General features: G+C 43.1%; 1 pseudogene; it reads right to left on the reverse strand.

The window, feature by feature from the left end:
- The window catches only part of LOC107746334 (UHRF1-binding protein 1-like), a 48053-nt pseudogene that overhangs the window by 18545 nt on the left and 23550 nt on the right, over positions 1-5958 (reverse strand).

Genomic DNA, 5958 nt, shown 5'->3' on the forward strand with positions numbered 1-5958 from the left:
TCCACACGGATCACCATACAGCTGGAGCGAAGTCTCTTCAGCGGGGTTCCTGAGGACGGGGCGGCTGCTGAAGTCCGCCGTGAGGTCTGAGACCGCTCAGGACTGAAATTGGACAGTGATTCTCCATCTGCGTAACATAAAATAAGACCAATTCAATATTAAGAAACTAGCACAATAAAGCAAACAAAACCAGACATGCTCATGTCAAATACATCTATATATATATATATTTTTTTTTTTTTTTTAGTGTTTAGACTAGGAAATTGTAAGAACTGTAGCTGTTGAGAGAAAACGCTGAGGTAACATTAGCAGAAAAGGAACAAGTTGTGACACTTTGAAGTAAAAATTAAAACAAAACTGATGATGAATCATCCACCGTAACACCAACATTTATTGTTGGATTCGGGATGGGTAGCGTTTACCCTTGATTTTTTTGGCTGGTGAGTCTTTAGCGGACACATTTGGCTCTGAGTGAGGTCCAGGGATGCCCAGATCCTCCATCCTCCTCTGAAACTCCTGCAGCAGTTTGGCGGCCCACTGAGCACGAGACTCCATTGCCCCACAGTGATGCTCCCAGTGCCGACAGCCATCACCTGTACAACACAGCACATCTGCCTCTTATCCTACAGTAGACCTTTCACACAATACACTGACAGCAAACACAGTTAGAACCTAAACATGAAAGCTCTGATCAAAAGTTTGGGAAAAAATGAATGCTTTTATTCAACAAGGACGCATTATATTGATCACAAATGACAGCAAAGACATTTACAATGCTACAAAAGATTTCCATTTCAAATAAATGGTGTTTTTTAACTTTCTATTCAAAGAATCCTGAAGACTCATGGTTTCCACAAAAATATGAAGCAGCACAAGTGTTTTCAACATTGATAATTGTCAAGTGGTTTCACCATTTACAAAGTTTCAATGTGCAGAACTCTCCCACTTGATAAGACAGCCCACTACAAGAATTCCACCGGATTCCACTCATTGACCATACTTGCTTTCTTTTATTTTTTCAGATTTTTTGATGCAGTGATCAATCAGCCAGTCATTTAGTCAAGCAGGTGAAAAACCTTTAGACAAATACAAACACCACTGTAAGAGCACTAATAAATATAATCAAAAATACCAAGCAAAACTTGTATACAAAGTGTTCTTTTTTAAATTACCATAAAGAATATCATACAAGTAGACAACAGATATTTAACCATTTATATACTTTCACATACCAAATACACTGCTTTTTAAATAAATTATTTTAAACATCCTTTACAACTTTTAATTTAAATATACTCTCTAAATAGAAAACCAGACCCAATTCACAAACCAAACTAATACAAAACTAATAATATTCAAATACAACATGATTGAACAAAACAACCCAAGTACAAAATAACAAAATATTAAAGCTCATCGGCTGCTTCTTCAGTTTGTTGTAGCAGCTTAACTCTGCACAAAAAGGAATCTTTTCTTTGTTCAAACCACCGCTACTCTACATAAAGTCTGTTCTGCCCTGCTAATTAATAGATTAACTTAATTACCTTCACCTGGTGTTCTCGCACTAGTGAATTCTGGTGCACTCTGGCTAGCACACTCTAGTTAGAAGGGGCGGAACAAGAGCAACCAATAGTTTGCCACAACACCTCCCACTCAATCTTCCCACTGGAACAGCTGGAAAGATTGCAAAACTTCACGGCAAACCTATGGTCAAAACCCCTTTCCTGGGCAGAGCCTTTTTTCTGGGCCTCCTGTCTGCTCTTCAACTGGCAGCAGGACAACCAAGCGCCGGACATCCCTGTGCAGAATTATGGGCTAAAAGTCCTTCTGGACCTTGGAGGTTGGATGACTGAATGCTGCAGATTTCACAGGTCTCACCTCAGGTTTCATTACAGGTTTTATCACAGAGACACAGTAGCTTGGAACCATCTTGACATTCACATCCCGCACGACACCTCTGGAGTCTGGGTTAACATTTACAACTCTTCCAAGCTTAAACTGTCCCCTCAAAGCATTCTGATCACACAACCAAACGATATCTCCAACAGCAACGTTCCTTTGTAAGGTATGCCATTTGCTTCTCACAAACAAGTTGGGACCAGCGAGCTAGCTCCAAGACCTCCAGAACCTGTTGACCTGGCACTGCATTTCCCGGAGTCTCTTGTAGGGGTAGCTTATGAAATCAAATGTTTTAAAATCGCCACTCAAAGATGCTCGTCCCAGTAAAAGCATATTGGGCGTGATGTACTGCACACTGTCTTCACGGCTCTGCACCCTGGCATCTATCGGACGTTCGTTGGCAAGGTTGGCAGCGATCTGAAGGGTTGTCTGGAGCTCACTATAGCTGAGGCCTGATTCTTTCCCCAGACTCTGAAATGCCTTCTTCGCGATGCGAACAGCAGATCCCGCAGCACCATTTCGATGAGGCGAATCGGCTGATTGGATTTTCCACTCCCAGTCGGTTCCATTTTGAGCCGAAGCTTCCCATCTAAATCATTCAGGAACTTGTATAGTTCTTCCAGGACAGATTTTGCACCGATGAAGTTGGTGCCTGGGTCAGACCAGATCTTCTTAGGATGCCCTCGAATTGCAGTGAACCTCTGGTACGCCATTAAGAAACTCTCAGTTGACATGGTGTTGGCCAGCTCTGTGTGGATAGCCCTACTGACCATGCAACAGAATACGGCTCCCCACACCTTCATTGTGACCCGCTTCTTCACATCGTCCTTGACTTGATAGGGTCCAAACAGGTCAACAGCTGTAAACTCAAACGGGGCTGCAGGTCTAATCCTCTCGAGGCAAATTTCCCATTACTTGTTGACATCTTCTGGCTCTGGCTTTCTTACAAATTATGCAGTTATCAACAACTTTTTTAGCAATTCTTCTTCCTTTGATGACCCACGCAGTTCCCCTCATCTTCATTAAAAGTTTGGCCTCTTGAAATGCTCTTCAGACCAAAATGGCTCCTCTCTGCTTTATGGGTGTTGTCAGACCGATTGGGTCATACAGACCAGAAACTTGACTGAGCAACTCTCGTCGTGTTAGTGGGTGTGGCGTCTGAGCTCTAACTTGTCCCAACAAAAGGTCCTGGCCAAGTCTCATTTTTTTCTTTCTCTTTGAAAAGTTTATTCGAACCATGACATTAAACATGTCATCCTCTACTGTGTAGCCCAGGCCAAGAGCTTTGTTGTCCTCATCTTTGAGCTGGTTTGGTAAGACCATTCATCCACCAGGTTTTGGATAACTAAGCCAGCTGGCGGTCTTCGATGTCCTTTATCTGACAGTTCTTTTTTCACTTGAGCTCTTGTAAGTGCAGCACTAAACGATTTCTTTTGCATCTTACCAATGCTCTCTTGGGCGGTTGCAGTCACATCTTTTGCAGATTTAATTGGCCACTCATTCACTGGTAGATTCAGAAACCTTGGCCCCTGCTGCCACTCTGAATCTTCCTCCAAGTGCTTTGGACCAGCCCCTCGAGTAATAATGTTGGCGATATTCAGTGGTCCATGGACCCACCACCAGTCCTGAAGTCGTGTACTGCCTTGGATCTCTCCAATCCTGTTGGCGAAAAAAGTCTGGAAACCATAGCTCTCACGCTGGATTGCACCAAGGATTGTCTGACTGTCGATTAAATGGTACCATTGTTTAACCTGGATTGTGCCATGTTGCACAAATTGGATTTAGGACATCAGGACCCTTCAGCAGGAGGTCATTGAGACTCGGGCCTCTAAACTTTTGGCTGCTGTTCCAGACGAGTCTTACTGGAGTCGTGACAGAATGTGGATTTGGAGCAATGAGATGGCCGATGTACCAAACTGGTCCGGACCAAGTAAGTAAAGCTTCTTTGGACAACTTCATTGCGGCCCGGCGATTGACCATGTCGTGGACCTGAGCGGCATAAGCAGGTTTCCATTCCAACTCTTTGGCTAGCTGTCTCTCTGTCCTCAAGAAGGTGCTCTCAACTGCCTTTCTGTTGTTTGGCAATGTGGCTGGATCTTCTATCCAGGGATATCTGGCATGCCAGTGGGGCCATTCACTGTGGTCATCGGCAAGTGCATATACAAGCCCACTCCTCACCACTTCCAACTCCCTTTCTTCAGCAAGGGTCATCTCTTTGCCACCTGGCTGGCAATTTCCACAACGACAGCCTCCACATCTTGGCTCACAAGCAGCACCAATACTATCCCATCTCCACCACTCAAGGAAGTCACGGGTAGTAGCTGCAGAACTAAACTGCTGAGGTTGGATGGCTAATGAGGCCTGCTGAATTGGTGGAGGATGAATAGGGGATACACAGGTAAGTTCTTCATACTTCACAACAGCAGTCCTCATGGACCTTGCAAAATGCGTTCTGGACGTATCGGCTGAAACTGCAATCAGCTCAAGATGGGTACCAGCAACCGTCTTTCCTAATGGCCCATCCCACAGCACGAGGTCTCCCACAATGCGGGCTCTCTGAGGAGCTAGCTGACCTTCCTTGTGGCTTATTAAGAGATGGATCTCTCTTGGCCTCACCAATTCACTGAGAGGAACATCTGGGAAGAATGTTTGCAGTTGATTTGCTGTTACACGTCTATGAACCTCTGCAATTTTGTCCAGACCATAGCAGATCAACTGGTGGGACCTAAGAGTGCCTCTTGGAGTCCTGACTCGGATCTTCAGCAGGTAACGCATTGTTTTCACAAGGACTTTCATGCCTCCGACACCATGGACCCCAAGTGTGATGTCTTTGCCTCTGAGATGAAGTCGGTCAGCTGCCTCATGTGTGATATAGTTGGTATCTTAAGCTAGGTCATCCAGAATCATCATGATGACAGGCCACTCAACTAAGCCATTTTCCTCTAGAAGGCTTGATTGACTTTTTACAGTATGAGAGGTCCTGGACACCGTATTGCAGAAGGCATCTCGGCACTGTTGGGCTAATTCAGGTGAGAGTTTCCTAAAGAATTCATCTTGAGCCTCTGTATAATTTCTTTTGTCTTCACCTCCCACTATACTGACTCTGCTTTTCTTTTGGGCCATGTTACGTCTAACCGCTTCAGCATTGGGGCACAAGTAATAGTGGTGGTCTGTGACTCGCTGATCCTTACACTCTGGACTTTTACACAGGAATGAAGTTTTGCAGTGGTCATCAACATCATGAACTTCCAGACATTTCCTACAGCCTCCCAATTTTCTTACCGCATCGTTCTTCTCTGTGAGCTTGAGCATTCGAAACTTTTTACAGAAGTACAGCTTTCTCTTATGCTTATTGTCTCCACAGACAACACAACCTGAAGGATGGCTACTTGACTGGTTTAAGGCTCTGGTTCTCGCTTGCCTTGGCTCAATCTTGGTCTCTCACCTAGGTGGATCCTCATCCCTCAACTGATCCAACTGCTCATAGATGTTTTCCTGACTCTTGAGAAAAGCTTAAAATTACCATAAAGAATATCATACAAGTAGACAACAGATATTTAACCATTTATATACTTTTACATACCAAATACACTGCTTTTTAAATCAATTATTTTAAACATCCTTTTTACAACTTTTAATTTAAATATACTCTCTAAATAGAAAACCAGACCTAATTCACAAACCAAACTAATACAAAACTAATAATATTCAAATACAACATGATTGAACAAAACAACCCAAGTACAAAATAACAAAATATTAAAGCTCATCGGTTGCTTCTTCAGTTTGTTGTAGTAGCTTAACTCTGCACAAAAAGGAATCTTTTCTTTGTTCAAACCACCGCTACTCTACATAAAGTCTGTTCTGCCCTGCTAATTAATAGATTAACTTAATTAACTTCACCTGGTGTTCTCGCACTAGTGAATTCTGGTGCACTCTGGCTAGCACACTCTAGTTAGAAGGGGCGGAACAAGAGCAAGCTTTACATCCATTTTATTTTATAATATATACACACAGAAAACAGTAATTTTAACTTGTAATAATATTTCTAATATTTCA

The sequence above is a fragment of the Sinocyclocheilus rhinocerous genome, unplaced genomic scaffold (genome assembly GCF_001515625.1).
Source record: "Sinocyclocheilus rhinocerous isolate Xijiao unplaced genomic scaffold, SAMN03320098_v1.1 scaffold2393, whole genome shotgun sequence".
Classification (NCBI taxonomy): Eukaryota; Metazoa; Chordata; class Actinopteri; order Cypriniformes; family Cyprinidae; genus Sinocyclocheilus; species Sinocyclocheilus rhinocerous.